Source organism: Leptonychotes weddellii, chromosome 6 (assembly GCF_054177405.1).
Source record: "Leptonychotes weddellii isolate Sample4059 chromosome 6, ASM5417740v2, whole genome shotgun sequence".
In the NCBI taxonomy this organism is placed as follows: domain Eukaryota; kingdom Metazoa; phylum Chordata; class Mammalia; order Carnivora; family Phocidae; genus Leptonychotes; species Leptonychotes weddellii.
This window is the reverse complement of record NC_138374.1, coordinates 12952583-12963549: the sequence shown is the minus strand read 5'-3', so window position 1 is coordinate 12963549 and position 10967 is coordinate 12952583.

The following is a 10967-nucleotide window of genomic DNA, read 5'->3' as shown; positions in this document are numbered from 1 at the left end:
TTTATTGCTGACTCATTCTGGAACATTCTGAAGCAGTTTACTCCCCCAGAGTGGGCACTCCTCTCCTGAGATTCACATCACTGGAGACTCTTGGGCTCCTACTTCCCTGGGGAGGCTGTAAAGAGGGAAGATGGAGCCATAAGGCAAATCGCAGCTTGTCTATCCTGCAACCCGTAGTAGGACAGGCAACACATTTAAGAGAGAACTTCAGATAGTTACACATTAGCCTGGGAGAGCAGTTCCCACGGGCTTGGGGTCCCAAACCGCATGATTAGAAATTCCGTGTTGAGAGGTTAGGGGTAAGCATGATTTTCTTTTTTTATTGATACAGACTTGGAGTTGACAGATCACGTTCCACGTACATTTTACCTGAGACTCAAAAGTCAGTCATCAGGTGATTCTGTGACCTCATTCAGGAGGTTCTGGTTCAAGAAGGTGACATAGGAAACCCTGAACTCACTCACCTCCCCTCATGGACACACCAAATCTACAGCTGCATATGGAGCAATTCCCTCTGAAAGATATCCAGAAACTAGCTGAACAACTCCTACACATTGGGGGAATGAGAAAAAACCCACATGGAGACAGATCTTCGCATTCCCTCAACAATTGTAAGCCACTTAGAACAAAGAAGTAATTTGGATTAGCATGAAGGTTTGAGGAACAACCAAGTGCTAAGGCCCAGCTGAACGAGAAAGCTCATCTCCACTCTGGTCAAGACTGGGAGAGGTAACTGTTTTGTCTAATGCACAGAAACCAACACAGAGAGTCAAGGAAATTTAAAAAACAACAACAACAACAAACTCAGATGAGTATGTTTCAAACAAAAGAACAAGATAAAACTCCAGAAATAGACCTCTATGAAACAGAGATCAGTGATTTACCTGAGAGACCTCATTCACATCCATGTTCATTCAGTTGACCTTTCCCAATCTCCCAGTTTCATGCCGCAAAGTAAGTGGAGTTAACCTTGGGTAGTTCAAAATTGTATAACTAAGGACAGCCAGGTTCAATTGCAATCACTCATTGAGGCAGACCTGCCCCCAGGTAGTGTCCACCGTAGTCATGGAAGGAGGTCAGACTCTCCAGGTCATATTTGCTGGATAATCAGTTAAACCTCAGGTGGGCTGCATCTCAAGGCCTGGGATGGTCTTATTGCCTTGATGATGTACAATGTCAACTTTGTAGATTCAAATCACATGGGTGCTAGCTGGTTCCACATCCCCAAATAGATGAGGGGCATCTCAGGAAACACCAACCATCTCCCTGTAACTTCCTCTCTGTGTGACTTTCATCAATACTTAAGGAAATCTGGTTGTATTCAAATGTCCTAGAAGAGATATTTGGTATTTGGAATTTCCAGCAGGCTTATTTGCTGGTGAGAAATTCTTCTTCACAGTTGAGCTGTTTTTAAGGTGCCAGAATCTCCCACCATTTGGCAGGATCTTAGCAATTCCCCAGGAAGCAGCTGGTCCTCAGAGCCAGGCATCGTGAAGTATTTGCAACAATTGCCATTTGTTGAGCTTACTCTGTGCCAGAAACTGTGCATTAGTTTGTATACTCACCACAATAACTCTGCGATGAAGTTACCATCGTTGTTTCCATTTTACAGAGGAAACAAAACAAGTGTCAAGACATTGAACCATATTCTGAGGATTTCTTCTGACCACAAATGGCAACCTGGGAAATTTCACCTCAGTAAAAGGTAGGGGAGATGGGGTTTCTCTCGTCCCATATTTAGACCCACTGAAAAGGTGGTGCTTATGTGCACTTTCATTTTCTCAAAAGGCAATGTGTCTGTGCACTTAACACCTTGGTGTTAGCATGATGTGTAAATATTTGTTTAAGGGTTGGATCGGAGTATGAGACCGAGAGAGTATGAAGATGCCACTGATGCTGTATTTGTCCATAGTTTCCATCATCTCCAAATGGATGAAACTTGGCCCCAGTTTCCCAAAGTGATCAGCTATTATTTGTTTTTGGTTGGCAGTTTATGAACTTCATCATCTCCCTTTTAAAGTGTATCAGGTATGGGGACGAACTAAATTAGGGCCACCCAGATGAGCATTTCTCAAACTCGAACGTGCACACAAAATCTCCTGCAGATCCTGTTACATTGCAGATTCTCCTTCAGCAGGTACAGGTGGCTTTTGCATTCCTAACTCATTAGCTCCCAGGTGATGCTCTTGCTGCTCCATGGACCACAATTTGAAGAGCAGGAATCTAGATTTCTTCCAAATGGAGGAAAACAAATATCATGTGTAAAAAGAATTCTCTCTTGCCCCTGCAGACAGAGTCTGGGACCATAAAACCATCACGTGTATAGACCGATTTTCCTGGGAACATGTTATGTTTTGCCAAGCTTGCTAAATATTTGATATTATCTAGTTCTTATTTTTTGAATGCAATAGAACTTCAAATATTATTCCAGAGACTTCCAGTGCTCTGTGAGTATTCTACTAGGGCGAGCGAGGAAAGATAAAACTGTTGGAGAACTCATGTTTGTTATAAACATGGAATTAATCCAGATTATCCATTAATGAGTTAGATTCATCTAAAGGAATCTATTCTTCTAAAATTTTTTATGCCTTCTCCTATGATCTAACTATTCAAAACAGCTTCTGGGAACTAAAAAGTGAACCATAAGGCACAGATTACCCTTCACGACTATAATATGTCTCTCAGTGTGATTCAGATCTAACCGACAGTAATCTATCCCATTGCTAATTCCTGATCAGGATACTAACTAGAAAAAAAAAATGTCATTAATGTGTAATCAAGTCTGATTTCATAAGAGAAGTAATGGTGTGCGAGCACTTAAAAGTGGTTATTCTAGTGGCATTCTCAACCCAGATAGTTTTGCAGGATATTTTTGCCCTTCCTACAATATTTAATCGGGAAACGTATTTGTCATAACATGGAATGATATCACCCATAAAAAATTGGATATTATTTCCAGTAATTCTTATGACTCATACAATTTTCTCATACATTTAAGAAATACTTTACATAACTGCTTATCCAGGAAAGGATATTTTAGAGAAAGTGTAATTTAGTTTAACTTTAAACTATATTTAATTTAACTTCAGTTATCCAAATGACTGCCTCACCTGAAATGTTTTCATCTATGTGTTTAGGACTCTCTAGACAAAGTTATAGTCATCATATAAATGAAGAAAAGTAATTGGTTTAATTATCTGGTGTTGTGTTAACTGTGATTTTCCTTATGTACTATTAATTATTTGTCAATTATTTCTTATAATCAAGTTTTAAAATATGTATATATTTAATCAATCTCAGACTTGATGATATGTGTCATTCACAATTAAAATATCAAATTATGTGTTAAGTATGTGGTATTAATCAGAGGTGAGATCTGGCTTAGAGGAAGAAAAGGTATTGAGTTAATGAGAAGAAATAAAATAGTAAATTCTGCAAGGCATTATAGAAATACAAATAAAACAGGAGAAGTTCATCAGGATAACAATAATAATAATAATAATAATAATAATAATAATAATAATAATATCTATTAAGGGCCTACTATGTGCCAGACCCCATTCTACATGTTTACCTGTCTTGTCTCATTTATTCTTCACAGAAACCCAACGAGGTAGTTTCTAGAACATTCCTATTTTACAGATGAAGAAGCTAAGATACAAAGACATAGGCACCAAGTCTAAGATCACATCAGCACGCAGTAGTGTTGGGATCCACACCTATGAAATCTGATTTCTGAGCCCATATACTTCACCACAGAAGTGTAGACTGTTTTGCGTTTAGACCAGGTTTGTGTTTAGACCTGCGAATTGTGGCCCACAGGCCAAATCTGTCCTGCCACCTTCAGCCTGTAAACTGGGAATGGTTTTTACAGTAAAAAAAAAAAAAAAAAAATCTAAAGAAAAGTGATATTTTTGTGACACATGAAAATTATATGAAATTAAAATTTTAGTGCCCATAAAGTTTTATTGGAACACAAACACATTAATTTGTTTCCATATTGTCTATGGTGGTTGTCATGTTTTAACAGCCAAGTTGAGTAGTAGCAATGGACACTATCTGACCCACAAAGCCGAAGGTATTTACCACCTCAGCTGGCCCTTTATAGAAAAAACATTTACCAACCCTTGCTGTGGACCACAAGAGTGAAGAAAACTAAGAACACAGAATCTGAGCAAATGCCACAGAGGATCCATCCAAACTGAGTGAGTATGAGCCACTCAAGATTGCCGAGCAATGGGGGCCTCACCTCATGAACATGAGAGGGAATGAGAAAAACCACATGCAGTTAAGTAAATAGCAGTCATAAGCAGAGAAATGGGTATCTAGCCTGCTCTTTCTAGGGTGGAGCTGTGGGAAGGAGTTTGGGAGAGGTCTGGGCAACAGGAAGGGATAAGATCAGGAAGGGCAGAACTGCGCCCCCAGTTTTCTGGTTATAGCACAAACCTGCTATTTCCCCCAACTGATTTGGTCAAAACCAGAGCCAGTAAATCAAGGTAGGACAAAAATCTCATCTTCCTATTGCCATCATTACCTAGAAGGGATTTGCGACTGGAGGCCTGCAGAGATCTTTCCCTGGGTCTGGGTTAGGGGTGGGGGGTTATGAATGGGCTTGGTGGAGCAGGGGTGTAGCCAGCCCAGGCTGGGTGGGAGGAGGGCAGAGAGGCCCCCCTGTGTGTTAAAGAAACCATAAACCCATGTGCTCTTGCTATAAAGCGGCAGCGTTGCTGAAAAACTATGTGTCTTGACTGGGTAATCGTCTTTCAAGAGATTGTGTTTTCAGGGCCCCTGGGTGGCTCAGTCGTTAAGCGTCTGCCTTCGGCTCGGGTCACGATCCCAGCGTCCTGGGATCGAGCCCCGCGTCGGGCTCCCTGCTCGGTGGGGAGCCCGCTTCTCCCTCTCCCTCTCCCACTCCCCCTGCTTGTGTTCCCTCTCTCACGTCACATAAATAAAATCTTTAAAAAAAAAAGAGAGAGATTGTGTTTTCAGGGCGCCTGGGTGGCTCAGTCGTTACGCGTCTGCCTTCGGCTCGGGTCACGATCCCAGAGTCCTGGGATCGAGCCCCGCGTCGGGCTCCCTGCTCGGTGGGAAGCCCGCTTCTCCCTCTCCCTCTCCCACTCCCCCTGCTTGTGTTCCCTCTCTCACGTCACATAAATAAAATCTTTAAAAAAAAAGAGAGAGACTGTGTTTTCCAGCATTATTACAATCACTCCCAAATAGAGATTACTTCAAGGTATTGCAATTCCTAGAAAAGGTGAGCTACCAAAGATTTATTTATTTTCATTAGCCATGCTGATATATTTGTGCTATGACCTGTAAAGAGGGTCAGGCCAGTTATCAAAATACCAGAGATGCCAGTCATGTTGTTCATGATTTCCAAAATACTTTCTCAGATGATTAAGTTCTGTATAATTATGAGAGATATCCGATAGTGTCATGTAATACACAAAATCATGTCTGTCAAGAGTGGGAAAATGATCAGTGTATGTATCATCAGTTTGGAAAACGTAGCAGGATTAGGGGTCTAAACTACTAGAATGATCCAAAAGTGAATGTCTTTATATTAAAGTTAGTTTTGATGAGTTTCTAAGCCTTTCTTTTCAGAATAGATTGTGAAACACCCAGAAGTTTCGCTGAGAAAATCCGGATGTCTGTGCCAGCAGGTGGTGGGGACAGCTAAGAAAATACAGTTTAGGGCGCCTGGGTGGCTCAGTTGGTTGAGCGACTGCCTTCGGCTCAGGTCATGATCCTGGAGTCCTGGGATCGAGTCCCACATCGGGCTCCCTGCTCAGCAGGGAGTCTGCTTCTCCCTCTGACCCTCTTACCTCTCGTGCTATCTCTCATTCTCTCTCACTCAAATAAATAAATAAATAAATAATTAAAAAAAAAAAAAAGAAAATACAGTTTAGCATAATCTGGGCATCCCTCCGTAAGGTAGTCAACTCCACCAACCCAGGACATTACACCAGTGTTTCCCAAACTTGTGTGTGTATCACAGTTACCAGGAGAAGTTCTTAAAAATACAGATTCTTTAATACCATCCCTGAAAAGTCTAATTCTGTAGGTTTAAGGTGCCTCCCAGAAATCCAAACTTTTGTAATGTTCCTCAGGACTTGAAGCCACTGGTTTATGCCTCTGTTATTTTCCCAAGTACCTTACTGGATAATCTACAGAAAACCATGTGTGGGCCGGATTTTTCCCTAACTCTTTGGAGAAATCAATCATAATACCCTCAAAAAGTAATCATCACCAGTAAAGTCCCAATAGCATCAAAGAGAAACTCCTCAACTCCTAGTCAGAGAGGACCGAGATTCCACCTTCAGTATATGAAGCCTATGAGAATAATGCATCCCCCAGTCACCAAAGATGCCCCCATCCTAATCCTCAGAACCTGTGAATATGTTATGTTAAATGGCAAAGGAGAATCAAGGTTGCAGATGGAATTAACATTGCTAATCAGATGACTTTAAAATAGGGAGATAATTCTGGATTATACAGGTTGGCCCAATGTAATCACCAGAGTCCTTAAAAGTGGAAAAGGAAGATAGAAGAGGAAGAACCAGAGAGATGATGTCATGAGAGGGACTTGGCTCCACGTGGCTAACTTTGAAGACGGAAGGAGGCCGCACACCAAGGAATGTGGGTGCCCTAGAAGCTAGAAAAGTTGAGGAAATAGATTCTTCCCTAGAATCTCCAGAAGGAACACAGCCCTGCCAACATCTTGATCTTTTGAATTTCAGAAGTGTAAGATAGTAAATTTGTATTGTGTTAAGAAACTGAATTTGTGGCAACAACAACAGTAAACTAAGACAAACCCTTTAGCCTTTAGTGCTGCAGTAAATAACCAGCTTAATGCGGGATGGGCAACCACAGAGCAGATTGCTGCCTCTCTATGCACCCAACCCAGAACCCACATTGTTCATTCATTTCAATTCTCTTTCCATTGACCTTAAATGTGACTCCAGAATCTTCCTCCCCCCAGGGCTCCAGATAGTCACTACCAGCTGATTATAGCAGACACACAAATTAAAATCTATTGCTATCCTTGGCTTAATATCTGTTGTAACTATGATCTCTAAAGCAGTTTACGTTGTCAGAGAAATGGATGTAAGTCGTATGTGTCTCTCTCAATTTCCAAAAAAGTCTAGGGTAGATGCTGATAATGTTCATGAATGCACGAATACACAATGTTCTTGGAGTTAATGGCAGGAAGTTGATTAATTCGTTAATTCAGTAAGGACGTACAAAGTGTTAACCATGTACCAGGCCCTAGTGTAGATACTGGGGAGCTAAAGTTGAAAATATAGATATGATCCTTCTCTAATTCAATGTTTCTCAAAGTGTGGTCCATCAGATAGAACACAGATGGTGAATCAGTCAGCTAGTAGTGCATAAAAACTATCCCCAAATTCAGTGACTTAAAAGGCATTTATGATTGCTTCATGGGTCGACTGGACAGCTCTGGTGGTCTGGACCAGGTTTGGCAGCCCTTGCTTGGTCTCACACATGTGTCTGCCGTCAGTCGGCAGGTCAGCAGAGTGCTGGCTGGTTTAGGATGGCCTCATCTACTTTGGCTGTCTTCCACACGATCTCTCATCCCTCTGCAAGCTAGCCTGGCCTTATTGATCTGAGACTCTGATGGGTTCAAGGAAATGAATGAAAGCAAGGCCTCTTCAGGCCTAAACTCAGGGCTAAAAAACTGTCGTTTTTACCACTTCTATTGGCCAAAGCAATTCACAAGACCAGCCTAAATTCAAAGGTGGACAGACTCTACCTCTTGATGGAAGGAACTAAAAAGTCATGTTTCAAAAGTCTTGGACGGAATTAAGTATAGGACATCGGGACCATTTTTGTAATCGATCTAGGTGCCTTGTCAGTTTCAGTACAGAATGTAATAAAACAATTTGTTCACCTACCTTTGACAAATCTGAGGTGTAAAATCTGTTAGAATTCTGCAGAAATTCCTTTTTCCTTTTTCTTTAAAAGATTTTATTTATTTAAGTGGTGCCTGGGTGGCTCAGTCAGTTAAGCAGCTGCCTTCAGCTCAGATCATGATCTCGGGGTCCTGGGATCAAGCCCCACATCCAGCTCCCTGCTCGTCAAGGAGTCTGCTTCTCCTCCCTCTGCCTGCCGCTCCCCCTGCTTGTGCTCTCTTTCTGTCAAATAAAAATATTTTATTTATTTGAGAGATTGAGTGCAAGTGAGCGTGGGCAGGGAAGGGGCAGAAGGAGAGAGAGAGAATCTCAAGCAGATTCCACACTGACTGCAGAGCTTGATGCAGGGCTCAATCCCATGACCCTGAGATCATGACCTGAGCAGAAATCAAGAGTCAGACGTTTAACCAACGAGCCACCCAGGTGCCCCTCCTTTCCCTTACTAATAACTGTGGCCAAATGTGGTACAGGTGGCCCCTGTGTTTTGCCTCAGCACCATTTCCTTGCCAGAGAATAGTTCTTCTAGGTTAATGTGTTTTCACATCATTTGTGTTAAATTCTCTTTTTATTTCATTCCTATTCTGTTCAATTATATTCTCATTTTCACACACACACACACACACACCAAAAAAAGGATCAACAGCTCAAAAGTGGTTCATTGAAGTGAAAAGGCAGTGATGAGACGCAAGTACCATAGTTCAGAATAAACTCATAAAGCTAAATAGCAGACAAGACTCCGGTGAGAATCTCATACATCAATCTTGAGCTCTTGGAACAAATATGTGACAATGTGATGGTGCCATTGGGGTTTACAATGATGATCAAAACTTGGATTGTACTAGATCAGCATTCATTTGTCCTGTACACCCTGACCTCCAGTCTGCAGCGGGGATTAGCATGAATATTTTGCCCAAAGCAGAATTGATATTGTTGCTGTTTTCGTATTTTCAAATAATACATTGGCATGTTCAAATAAATAAACTCTTTTTCTCCCCAGAACAAGTAAAAAGTAATGCTTTCCAGGATGAAATCAATTAACTTTGCCACGAAAGGCAGAAACCAACTCCAGACTATTCAGGCATTATTTAAAATTGCATTTTTTGGTAGCAAAAGCTGTTTCAAATCACACGATTTCAGAGGAGGCTGTAAAACCAACAAACAGCCACAATAGTAATGATACATGTAATTTTTGGAGAGAAAACAAAGAATGAGCTATCAGCCAAATCCCCTTATCAGAAGACATTGTTGGATGTTACGTAGTATCAGCAGCAAACTATGTGAAATTATTATTCTGAGCATGCTGGAGACATGTTTCACGTTACAGTTGGACAGCCTCCCTGGTGTGCAGAGCAAGAATTGGTTCCTGGCATGCGTGGCACAAGGAAGAGTGCTTTACACATTTTTTTGCCTAGTTTATCATTGAGTTTCCACATAGTGGTTATTTTGTAAGTTGTAACACAGACCGAAAAAGATCCACTGGGGTAAGGAAGGACAGAATACCGCAGGGTTGATAGCAGGGGAGGGGGTGGTTCTCAAGCTGTCAAAGGTAGCACCTCCACTCCCAGCCCCACTTGGCTCACATGCAGTCTTCACCACCTTAGTTAATCCAACTCCAGCTTAGTTAATCCAACTCTAGCTGCTCAAGTCAAAATTTTGGAGTCATTCTTAATTCATTTCCATTTCCCATACTCCCATCCAAATCCTATCAGTTCTACCTTCTAAATATATCTTGAATCTGGGCAAGTGTCACTATTTCAATTGCTGATACGAGACGGTTCTGAGACCCAGACCTATGGGTCCTATTCATCACCAGATCTATGGGACCCAGACCTATTCATCCCCAGGACCTATGACAGTAACTAGGAAGCATGCACCTGCAGGCATTCAGACAGTAACTGCCTAACTACTGAAAGATGCATGAATGAATTACCAGAATCAAAATATGGAGAGTATGTTAATTGACAGAATCATCTGGTTCACAGCCACGTTTCATAAGATTAAATTCAACAAACAGTTTCTGAGCACTTACTATGGGCCAGGCATGTAAATTTTTTTGATGTTATTGAAGTATAATTTACATACAAGAAAATGCACCCATTTTGAGTATAGTTCAATTAGTTGTTTCAGTACCATTTGCTGAAAAGACTGTCTTTGCTCCATTGTATTTCCTTTTTCCTTTATCAAAGATCAGTTGACTATATTTTCGTGGGTCTATTTCTGGGCTCTCTATTCTGTTCCACTGATCTATTTGTATATTCTTTTGCCAAGATAACACTATCTTGATTATTGTAGCTTTGTAGTAAGACTTGAAGTAGAGTAGTCAGTACTGCATCTTTGTTCTTCTCCCTCAATATTGTGTTGGCTATTCTGGGTCTTTTGCCTCTCTGTATATACTTTAGAATTGGTTTGTCAATATCCACAAGTTTCTGGAATTTTGACTGAGATTGAGTTGAATTAATAGATCACATTAGGAAGAGCCAACAATACTGAGTCGCCCTATCCATGAGCATGGACTATATCCCTATTTATTTATTTAGTTCTTTTTCGCTTTTGTCCATCAGAGCTTTGTAGTTTTCCTCATATAGATGTCTTTTGAAGAGCAGGTTTTTCATTTTCATGAGGTCCAGTTTATCTATTTTTTTCTTTTTTTTTTATTATGTTATGTTAAACACCATACATTACATCATTAGTTTTTGATGTAGTGTTCCATGATTCATTGTTTGTGCATAACACCCAGTGCTCCATGCAGAACGTGCCCTCCTTAATACCCATCACCAGGCTAACCCATCCCCCTATCCCCCTCCGCTCTAGAACCCTCAGTTTGTTCTTCAGAGTCCACAGTCTCTCATGGTTTGTCTCCCCCTCCAATTCTCCCCCTTCATTCTTCCCCTCCTGCTATCTTCTTCTTTTTTTTTGTTTTTTAACATATAATGTATTATTTGTTTCAGAGGTACAGGTCTGTGATTCCACAGTCTTACACAATTCACAGCACTCACCATAGCACATACCCTCCCCAATGTCTATCACCCAGCC